This window comes from Aethalodelphis obliquidens, unplaced genomic scaffold, assembly GCF_003676395.1.
Source record: "Aethalodelphis obliquidens isolate GAN/ISIS:26980383/991018 unplaced genomic scaffold, ASM367639v1 scaffold30, whole genome shotgun sequence".
Taxonomy (NCBI): domain Eukaryota; kingdom Metazoa; phylum Chordata; class Mammalia; order Artiodactyla; family Delphinidae; genus Aethalodelphis; species Aethalodelphis obliquidens.
The window spans coordinates 5,881,491-5,893,652 of NW_020837974.1; the positions used below are offsets into that span (position 1 = coordinate 5,881,491).

Here is a 12,162-nt window from a genome sequence, read left to right on the forward strand (position 1 = left end):
TGCCAACAGTGCCCAGAGGCAGAGCCCCTGGGGTCTGCTCTCTGTGTCCTGGTCCATCCTCACTCTTTTACCCCATTTTCCCCTTATCAGTCACAGATATGCCATTGTGGCCATGAGATATTGCAAGCAAACTAGTACATGGGTTAGCACTAAGCCAAAATCCCACAGGAATTTAGTTTTCCAAAGTGGCATTATCTTCAATCACAAATACTGACCAAGCTCTGAATATGGACTAGGCCTGTACTCTGGGATACAGAGATGAATAAGAAACGACATCCCGCCTCGTGGAGCTCAGAATCCAGTGGAGAGGCAGACACACACAGCAATCACAAGGTTGTGAGCGACTGTTCTGTAGTGTTTGCTTCTCACAGGAGGGGATTCCAGGGGAGGAACGACTGGTTCGACCTGAGGTGGCTAGGGAGCAGCTCCATGGAGGACATGACCCGTATGAGAGTCTAGAGCAGCGCCACTCAGTGGGTGGTCCCCACTGCAGAAACTGAGAGGAAGAGTTTAGAAATTTCGAGAGCAATTGGATGCTGCCATGACATCCAAGTGCATGGTCAGTGTATTTCATAAAAGTATTCATCTCAGATAGTAATTAAAATAAACAAAAAAGAAAAGTAAAAATAATAGAATCGAAATTAAAAAGAATAAATAAAATGGATCCCTCACCAGGTAGAGAGGGAAAGAAGGGAATTCCAGGTAGAAGGCCCAACACATGCAAAAGTGCAGAGGTGGGATGCGCACAAGGGTACAGCATGACTGGAGAAGAGGGGCTCAGGATGAGGTCACAGTGCTGGACAGGGTGGGAGACAAAGCTGGTGGGACAGGTGTGGGGGGTAGGTGTGAAGGGCCCTGCTGGGAGCAAGTGTTCCATAATCTCCATAAGGAAATCTTGCTAATTTTTAAAATCCATTTGTGGGATGTGAGGAGTAGTAGCTTTTCTTTCTTGGGAAGACACATCAAGTTGGCAAAAGAAGCCTCTTGGCCCCTCATGAGACATTGCAGACAAGTGCATGGTGAGCATTGCATCCCAGGGCATCCCACTCTGGCCCTCTCAATGGCCCGACTAGAGTTCAGACCTACCTGGGCATGCCAGGCCCAAAGAAGGTGTCCCTAAACCCTCACAACCTAGCAGAGAATGAGCCAGGTATGACCCAGTGGTGTCCATTACAAGGAAGGAAACCTGTGCAGAAGCAGCCCAGAAACCTGAGGGCCACTGTCTTTCTAGCAAGAAGGGGTCAAAGATGTCAGAATTCCCAGCTCTGGCCCACAAGGGTCTTCTCACCCTCTCTCTCTTTTTTCTTCCAGGGTGACACAGATCACAACAGCAGACCACTGACAGGAAAAATATATGAAAATGGAAAACTGGGTCTATCCTGAGAATGTTTACTATGCAAAGGAAAGTGCAAGCCAGAAAGAGATAGGTGCAAAAGAATAAAGATAGCTGTGGGGGAGATGGGCTTGGGGATGTGAATACCCAGCCATTAGAGGAATTTAAATTAGCGCGGCTTCTCCGAGATGGCATCAACCTGTCAAGCACTTGGATAACAGTAAGAGTGGGTCTGATTTAGTTGAGATTCTACATGTTCATGTCAAGGACGGAATATGTAATGTCTGTGGGACTTGGCTGATCTCTAGAAGTAATTCCTCGTGTGGACAATTTTGATACCTTGTCCCCATGCATCTTAAATAAAAGAAACTTGAAAAATGGACTGAGATTGTTTTTAAGTGAAGAATTTTTTCTGTGACTTCCGAATCCAAAGGCAATTTTTATAGTATATCAGAGTTCTGTTGTGTCCGTGACCTCATTCACAGGCTTGTGTCTATTGGAAACCATGAAACCTATGTAGTCATGGTGAGGTTCTTTGCAAATTGTGAAAGGGTGTATCATATCAGAGATATGAAGAGAGATATCATATCAGAGATATGAAGACAAACTAGGTTTCATAAAGCTGAGATAGTTACAGGACCCCCTAAAAGGATGTTAAGATGCATCCAGGCTAACGACCCAAAGGCCCCCCACGCCACGCCTCAGCATCTCCCTGGATGCTCAGACACAGGCCAGCTCTGTGAGGGCAGGCAAAGTGTATCTTGTGTGTTTTATTCACTGCTGTTTCTCAGCAATAAGATAGCGCCCAGCCTGAAGGGAGAACACAGTAAATACGGTAAATACTTTTGGAGTGAATGCCTCCCAAGGCAGTGCTTCCTGACATTGCACAGAGAGCTTCCTTAAATCAGGCTGAGCCCTGCCCCCTGGTGGAATCCACTTGTCAACCCTGGTTTTGACACCCAGGACCCTACAGAACCACCTGAATGGAAGGCAGGTCTCACGGTCCCTCCAAGTTGCTCTTCCCTTCCTGGGTCCTTTCATCTTCCCAAGTGTGACAGAATTTCTTTGTCACCTTCTGACACTCCTCGACCCTGTTTCTCTCCTCACTGTCCTAGTCTTTGGGGTGCAGGGGCAGAGGGAGCAGCCCTCAGAATGCCCCTCCTCCCCAGCTTCATGGAAATGGGGTCTTCCCTTTGAATTTCAGCACCCTGACCTCTCCAATGCACTGGCAGACAGAAATCATTGTTCAGGCTGGTAGAAGAAGGGATATTAATATGCTGGTGGTGGATCCCTCTCCGTCTTCACACGGGCCCACATCACCCCCATGATGGTTCTAATCTTCACACTCTCTAGGCACCTCAGAGGGAACGGGGTTTGCGTCCTTCTGTGCAAATGCACCAAATGTGAAGACGCTGCCCTCCGGTGGTGGGGTCTCCAACTGCTGTATGTGAATTTCCTGGGAGACACCAAATCACACAATCTTAGAATTATATTAGAATTTTAGGGCTCAAAAGGACATTTGGAGAGTGTCTAGTCCAACTTTCAGCCAGTTTGGGATTCCCTTCCACAGCATCCCTGAAAAAAATGGTAATCCAACTTGAACTCTTCCAGTGAAAAAAAGGCAGCTCATTGCAGTTTTGGCTGACAATCATGGTTCAAAAGTCCCACCCAGTATTGAGTCGAAATATGTCTCCTCTATTTTGCCCTTACTTCAATCTAGTCTTCACCTCAGTAATTACATAAAATAAGTCTAATTCTTTTGCTCTGAAGTCAGATATGGGTTCCACTTTGCCAGCAGTGTGACCTTGGGCAACTTAACCTGTCTTATCTCCTGTTTCCTCAACTATTAAATGAGGAATAATAAGAGCATCTGCCTCGTAGGAATGTGAAGTTTAAACAAGATAACTTGGCACGGAGCCCATTATGCGTGGCACTGAAACACTCGCCAAGTTTCTTCTAGCATTCCGTAGGACTCCGACACTTGACCTCCTGGGGGAGGCTCTGCTGGGCTGTCAGTCTAGTAGCTGATGGCAGCGAGCCTCTTCCTGGAGAGATGCCAGGAGCATTCCATGAGGTTGAAAGACCTCATCATTGTTTCCTGGAGGACAGTCCACTTTTGGTCCCCCCACACTCAGAGAATTTCAGAGCAGCTCCTGACTTTGCCAGGGAGGGTGGGGGCCCAGAAGTAGATAGGCTCAGTGACTTGCCCAAGACCATTCAGTTAATGCAGAGACAGAAATAATTCTTTGTGGCAGGAGATGAGGTGAGGTTTCTGACCCAGTGTTTATAAGAAAACGGACTTCACCTCGCCACATATGCTGTTTTTTGCCTAAGGACATGAAATCTCAGAATGGCTTAAAGGCCTAAAAGGGTATAATCTATATGGCCTTACAAAATACTAATATATAATTGGCATCCATGATGATTTAAATCAGGGCACTGGCACCATGTTCTGTAGAGTAAATGGAGCAAAGACTATTTAGATGGTTTTGCTAAATGTTTTGGGATAGCTTTCAAGGCTGCTAAATTTTGTATCACTGATTGTATTAAGTATATTTTCTTATTTTCTATATTCTTGAAGGTCTGGCATCTGAGGAGACACTGCCTCTCCCAGGGCTGCCAATTCTTAGGGATAGCAAACAGCTCTCATACACAGACTAACCAATCTGGAGCCCAAACTCTGAACCACCTCCTCTATCCAGTTCTTATACTCTGCGAGGCAATATTCCCCTGCCCTAATTATCCCAGGACCAGGTAGCAGACGAGGGACTGCCCCTCTGTCCCACAGCCTGCTGAAATTAACCAATCCTAACCCTGCTCACCCTGCATCGCCCATTCCTTCCCATGGAAACCGCAATGAAAGCTCGTGCCCATGCTTTCCCCCTTGCTCCTTCTACTCCTGACCAACCCTGGTGCTTCCCCACATGGCCCTGAGTGGCATGTCATGCCATGCTTCCTACTTCTAGGTCTATGAGTGTATAAACTTCTTCCTTCATGACAATCATTTCTATGTCTGTGTATCTTCCCACACCTGATTAAAGCAAACCGCAGGTACATTTTAAGGTACATACACCAATTATCTTCCTCCTCCTTTCACATGTGAACCACTACTGGGTCCTTGTAGGGAACCCAGCAGGTTCTGGGTCATCCCCATGGAGCACAACTTTGGGTGTTTCCAGAAATCACAAAGACCCCGGGCCCTTCCACCCACAAGCTACCAGGAACTGAGGCTGGAGATCTGTTGTGAAAAGGCCAACCCTGAGTTATGGTAAAACCACAAGACTGGAAGGGAACTTGCTGGCTATAAGGGACTGTTATAAGGGACTGTTCTCTCCTCTGAACCCTGAACCCTGGCTTAGGCTAATGAAAAGTGTATCCTGAGACTTTGGAGCAGTGATTCCGTAACACTTTTTTCTACAGACATTTAAAAAACCAACTTTTAAATAAAGACAGCAAAACAGTAACCAGATATTTCGACCAAGGGGGAACCTGTATTATGAAAATTAGGTTTGGCAATTAGAAAGGCTACTGTGGGGGTAGGTACAGGATGCAACAGGAGAGTCCTGGAAGGTAGAGGAAATCGTGTCTTTGCTGGTGCCTAAGGATGCGTAGTAGGCATAAAGGGGAGGGAGAGCCTGGGGGAGTGGAAGGTAGGAGTGGGGAGAACTCGCTGAGAGTGTGCTTGGTGGCAGGTAGTGGCACATGAGCCAACAGTGGTGCAAGCAACAGTGACATCTAATGATCTTTCACACCAAGCCCTGCAGTCACAGGTTCCAGAATTAGTGCAATGTGAAGGACCCCGGTCTCTACCTTTCCACACTGCTCTACCCTTCCGTCTGTCAAGACAGTTGCCACAACTGGTTAACTTCCCTCCAACTATGAAATTGCTCAACTTTTGCCAACATCTTCATTTGGGAGTATGATATGAGAAGCAGCCACAAATATATATGTGATAAGCACACAAAATCAGAGGCACGCTATATGCTACAATAGAAATATAGCCATCCCAGGTTAATCCATTCCCCAAAACAATTCTAAGATCAAAGGAGTCTATATCACACTATTTTAAGTGAGAAAATAAGAATGCATTCACCATCTGTCCAAAAATTCCAACCGGTTTCTCTAAATATCACTAAAACCCTCCTGAACACCTATAAAACAATTCTCCAAACATTTCTGCATAATATAAACATTTTAAACACTAATTACCTATTTATTTAACACTTAATGAACTCCATAGTGATTACACTTGTGAGCAGTACATGATGACATGCCCTATACTATATTTGATGAGAATTAAATATTCCCTTTAACCTACAACAGACATGTACCACAAAGCAAACAATGTAATAATGTGTAAAAGACATATCATTAATGCAATAGGGTTTAGCAAAATAAAAATAACAGGATAATTTTTAAAAAATGGTTACTTACCAAATGATTCTGGTAATGGAGGACTAGGGTGACAGACAACTCTCTCACTAACGATAATTAAACAAGTGGACAAAATACACAAAACATCTACTCAAAATTAAAAGAGAACTAATAAGGTAGTAATTACCAGGTCAATATCCAAGAGAAACACCAGAGAGTGAGTTCAGCATTTTAGGACTGCTTTACCCAGAGGGCTATTTGCTAATTCCAGTACAAGTGGTTGAGAGTCTGAGCAGTACTTTTGACAGCCTATCATGACCACAAAGACAAAAGTCAGAGTCCAGGGCCCTCCAAGGATGAGGGTCCTGGTAAATGTCTGTTGTATTACTTAGAGTTCTCCAGAGAAATGGAACCAACAGCAGAGAGAGAGAGAGACAGAGAGACAGAGAGAGAGAGAGAGAGACAGACAGACAGACAGACGGAGAGAAAGATAGATAGAGTCAGAAAGATATATATGTAGATAGATGTAAAGAGATTTATCATAAGGAACTGATTCACATGATTATGAAGGCCAGCAAGTAAAAAATCTGCAGAGTCAATGTCCTGGTTCAAGGCGGAAGGCCAGAAGCTGCTGTAGAACCAGAAAGATCCAATGTTCCAGTTCAATTCCTCCTGTCACGCAGGAGGAATTATCTTTTACTTGCAGGAGGTCAGCCTTTTGTTCTATTCAGGTCTTCAACTGATTGGGTGAGCAACATCCACATTATGGAGGGCAATCTGTTTTCAGTCTACCAATTTAAATGTCAATCTCATCCAAAAAACTCCCTCACAGAAACATCCAGAATAATGTTTGACCAAATATCTGGGCATCTTAGGGCTCAGTCAAGTTGACAAATAAAATTAACCACCACACCTGTGTTTTGGGTTGGGATTCGAGGAATAAGGGTGAATTAGAAGATGAACATTCTTCCCAAGGACTGGAGCCCAGCTTTGAGTCATCTGGGTGGTCCAGAAAATCTCAAATCCTAAAATTAGATAAAGGTGATTCCAGACTGTTGACATCTTTGGGTACATGGCAAGATGAAAATGAAAACCTTATCTGGGCAAAGATAAAATCATTTTAGGTCTCAAATTATTCCTACACAATTTTAAAAATAAAATGTTAGACACAACATTGGTAACCAAGCATATGAGAGGACAAGAACCAGTCAAAACAACATGTTAGTAATAGCAACAATCCCACAGGAACTTCAGAAAATGGCAAACACATGATACTTACTACAGAATTAAAATGCATGACAAGAATAGCATATAACTATGGAGAAGGATAACAAAGGAGCTAAGGTATTCTAAGATCCTTGCATTATCCAGGAAGAGAAAGTACTAATCATTGGTTGCTGGTAAACATTTAGCAACCAGCTCTCTGTAGGATAAAAGCCATGATCTGAAGCCTTTGTTACTTTCTATGGTATAAATGCTCTACCACGGCCGATGTCAAGCCACCAAGAGGTTACTGAACATGGAGTTGGGAGGAGATGGGCATTCTTGGCTCTCCTGAGCCAGTCTGAGCTGGCTCCAGCACAGCTCTGAATTAGTCCTTGAAAATGGAATATAAAAAAAAATCAATCCGGGCTTCCCTGGTGGCGCAGTGGTTGGGAGTCCACCTGCCGATGCAGGGGACACGGGTTTGTGCCCCGGTCCAGGAAGATCTCACATGCTGTGGAGCGGCTGGGCCCGTGAGCCATGGCCGCTGAGCCTGTGCGTCCGGAGCCTGTGCTCTGCAGCGGGAGAGGCCACAACAGTGAGAGGCCCGCGTACCGCAAAAAAAAAAAAAAAAAATCAATCCACAGGACTTCCCTGGCAGTCCAGTGGTTAAGACTCCAAGCTTCTGGGCTTCCCTGGTGGCGCACTGGTTGAGAGTCCGCCTGCCGATACAGGGGACACGGGTTTGTGCCCCGGTCCGGGAGGATCCCACATGCCGCGGAGCAGCTGGGCCCATGACCCATGGCCGCTGAGCCTGCGCGTCCGGAGCCTGTGCTCTGCAGCGGGAGAGGCCACAACAGTGAGAGGCCCGCGTATCGCAAAAAAAAAAAAAAAAAAAGACTCCAAGCTTCTAATGCAGGGGACGCAGGTTCAATCCCTGGTCAGGGAACTAAGATCCCATATGATGCACGGCGCGGCCAAAAAATAAAATTAAAAAATAAAAAATCAATCCAAAAGAAGGCAAGAAAGAAGAGAAAAAGAAACAGAATAGGACAAAAATAAAGTAAATGATAAGATGGTAGGGTTCAACTCCAATATATCAGTAATTACTTTAAATGTAAATGGACTGGATGTTTCAAGTTAAAAGATAAACATGCTATAAAAATAAAATGCAACTATATGTTGTTTATGAGCAGCTCATCTAATAACATAAGGTAATAGAAAAGTTTAAAGTAAAAAAAGAGAAAAAGATATACCGGGCAAACACTAACCAAAAGAAAGCTGGGGTTGCTATATTAATATCAGAGAAGCAAACGTTAAGACAAAAAGCACTATCAGAAAGGAACATTTCATAATGGTAAAACATTCACTTTATCAAAAAACCTAACGTATTATATAAAATAGAGGCACCTATAATATAGCCTCAAAATACATAAAGGAAAAAAATGACAGAATTAGAGACAGACAAATCTACAATCATTTGGGATGTATTAACACACCTTTCTTAGCAACTGAAAGAATAAACAAGCAAAACCAAATCAGTAGTTAAGCTAGAAATTATGCAGTTAAGGCAGAAATCTTTAACAAAAATATAACTTAAAACTTCCATGTTGGGCTTCCCTGGTGGTGCAGTGGTTAAGAATCCAACTGCCAATGCAGGGGACACAGGTTCAAGCCCTGGTCCTGGAAGATCCCACATGCCGCGGAGCAACTAAGGCCATGTGCCACAACTACTTCTATAAATTTCTGTCAAATGAGGTAATGATAGAGCCTTATGATAGAGCTCGCGAGCCACAACTACTGAGCCTGTGTGCTGCAACTACTGAAGCCCGCGTGCCTAGAGGCTGTGCTCCGCAACAAGAGAAGCTACCACAATGAGAAGCCCACGCACCGCAACGAAGGGTAGCCCCTGCTCGCCGCAACTAGAGAAAGCCCGTGTGCCACAACGAAGACCCAGTGCAGTCAAAAATAAATAAATAAATTTATTTTAAAAAAAACAACTCCCATGTTTAGAAATTTTAAAATGCTAATTCTACACAAACGCCTCCAGAAAACTGAAGAGAAAGGAATACTTCTGAACGCATTTTACGAGGTCAGAATTACTCGGATACCAAAACTAGAAATTACAAGAAAAGTAAATTACAAAACAATACCCCATAAGCAAAGATTTTAAATTATATTTTAAATTGTCAAATTCTTAACAAAATTTTAACAACCGAATAGAATATTGTATAAAAAGAATAATACATCAAGACCAAGTAGGACTTTTCCCAACAATGCAAGTTTAGTTTAACACCCTGAAATCAATCAGTGTAAAAACTATAAAACTTATAGAAAAATACAGGAAAAAAAATCTATATAACCTTGAATTAAGCAAAAATTTCTTAAACAGGACACTTGATAAATGGACTTCCTCAAAATTAAGATCTTCTGCTCTTTGAAAGACACTAAGAGAATGAACCAAGAGAAGCCACGGACTGGGGAAAAAACAATTGGGAAATGATAAATTATGACAATCAATTTGGTACAGTATTCTCAAACAGTAATTGCCACAATTTATTGGCTGCTTTTAATGTGTCACGCACTCAAGTACTGTATATATGTCATCTATTTTAACCCTTAGAACCACCCTAAGAGGTGGGAACTATTATCCTCATTTGACAGAAACTTATAGAAGTTGATTGACTTGCCCAAAGTCATATATGTACTGTAGCTGGTAAGCTGCAGAGTAAGAATTTGAACCCAGTTCAATTTATTTCCAGTCAATGAACTCTCTTAAGCTGTCCGTCATACTACCTTTTTATTAAAATAATAGAAGATTCCATAAAAACATGAAAAAATGTGTTAGAAACAAAATGTGTAAGAAGTGGCCCTGGCCTCCAGGAGATTTACAGGCTTGCAGACTACAGATTTCACTTATCAAATTTGGAAAACGATACTTAGTATTCATAAGTATGCTTATCTGCTTGTTCTTGTAAGTATGGTTATTAGTGATTGTATGCTATTTATATACCACCTGAGACTATCTTACGTCCCTAGACATCCCATAAACTGGTCCCATCCCTGCGCTATGGAAATGAACTGGGTGAGCAGCCTAGAGTGGAAAAACCTGCATGCATTTTTCAATCCCTCTGCACTAATTGTATAAAATCCTTTCTATAGGAAACCTTCCCCCCTTGGGGCCACACCCAGCAATTGGGGCAATATCTAAATCATAAGGATTATTAAGTATTAACACAGAGTATGCATTTAGGTTTTTGTCCTGTTAACTTATAGCTTTTATACGCATTGATTCAGTAACATTTCCAAGAGTCTTGTGGTGAATAGGTGGCAGGCCTTAACCCATGTAAGGGAAATGGAGGCAAATTGGCAGTAAGTGTTCACTGTGGTGAACTGTGTTCACAGTGAAAAGTGTTCACTGTGCTGGTGGTACAAGCAAGAACCAATCTTCTTACTCTCCAAATCAACATTCCAGATACTAAATCAAAGGTCTCCTGAACAGAAGGGAATCCTTAGATGTTTGCAAACACATAACCTTTCCAACCTATGATTGGTTATGTTCCTGATGTGTCTATACAAACCCCCTTCCCATTCACAACTGGGGGTAACCAGTCGAAACCCCAGACTGTTTCATTTATTCATAGTTTCATTCAACAAACATTAACTAGGAACTTCCAGGTTCGAAGCACCATGCATTTCCTTGTATTTAAAATACGTGTGAACTGGTTTCATCCTAGTCTCTAAGTTCCTTGAGGACAGTGGAATTTTACCCAACTCTTCTGTACACTGCACAAAATGCTTGACACAATACTTGGCACTTGGTGAATACTCATTATTTGATGACTTGAAGCTTGATCAAAGCTTCAATTCAATCCTATTCCAATTCCAACTGAGAGGGGCTGGGACAAGATGGCAGAGCAGAAGGACCTTGAGCTCACCTCCTCTCACGAGCTCACCAAAATCACAACTGCTGAACAACCATCCATAATAAAGACCAGAACCTACCAAAAAAGATCTTCTACACCCAAAGACACAAACAAGAAACCACAACGAGATGGTAGGAGGGGCGCTCTTGCAATATCATCAATTCCAAGTGAATCTATTAAGCAAATAAAATCATCCCATGGCAGTGTCCAACCACTCTCTTCCTCCTGTTTCCCATTTCTAAGTACCACCTTCCCTGGAATTAATTTTTTAAAAGGCAGAGTCCTCATATTGGATACTAGATCAAGGTCATTACACTAGTCTAAAAAACAAACACTAAAAATAACTTGCCCTCCTTGTAACTCAAACTGGCTCTTACACCAGAACATGATGGGATTAGGAGCTATGTTCTGGACTAGGCATCAGGTCAGCCCTGCCACTGACTTACATCAAAACCTTCCTCAACTCTCAAAATCCTCTGGTCCTGTTTCTTCAGTACAGAACAAGATGGTTTCACTTCGAGCCCCTGTGGAACTAAGAGTCTATCATCTGGAATGGCTCATAAAACATGAAAGGAAATGCATCAAACGGTAAGCTTTGCTTAGGCTGAAAAGCAAAATATTAACTCAAACGATAGAACCAGTGACTAACATTAAATGTCTCACTGTTACTTTTCTGAGGCTAAATTATTTCTTACCTTGTCATTTATCATAAAGAACCTGGTATTAGTGATTTGCATGTGTCACTCTCATCTGCCCGGATTATAAACTCCTTCAAAGAAGGAACTGTCCTTTGTAAAGAGGTGGGATCTGAATAAAACACGGTAGGTATTTTGACTCTGGGTACCAACTCTACGTACTTCTGGATTAGTTCACCTAACTTGCAGACACACGAGGAATCCTTGCTTCCACGCGTGCTGTCCTTTCTTTACCAGGATGTTGTCTTCAGGAGGGAGTGATTAACTGAAAATGATCTTTCAGCTCTCAATCTGTCCTCGATCGCCCTTAAGACCAAAGGCTTTGTAGCCATGGGACCAAATACAACAATTACTTCCAGGGCGTTACTGCTCCATGAACAGCCCCAGAGAACACAGTGTGACTCTGAAGTAGGGCATTTGACGAGTTCACTTTGGTGAACATCACCTGACAGCCAAGCATTGGGGGTCAAACTTGTAAACCACCCCAGGGCCAGGAGAGCCGGTTCAGAATTTCTGTGGGTTCAAGAGCAACCAGTCTAGCGGGAAGAGGGGTTCAGGGCATTGTCTTCCTGTGTTTGGGGGGCAGTTGAACTCCCCCAACTCCCCGGTGCTGTGGCGCCATCTCGGGAAC

General features: G+C 43.1%; 1 protein-coding gene across 1 annotated transcript in view; it reads left to right on the plus strand.

The window, feature by feature from the left end:
• The window catches only part of MYH16 (myosin heavy chain 16), a 44,390-nt gene extending 42,678 nt beyond the window's left edge, over positions 1-1,712 (plus strand). The window contains exon 33 of the mRNA XM_027125846.1: positions 1,312-1,712. The gene's annotated coding sequence lies outside the window, so the exon portion shown is untranslated. The remainder of the gene's footprint in view (positions 1-1,311) is intronic.
• Positions 1,713-12,162: the final 10,450 nt, after the last annotated feature.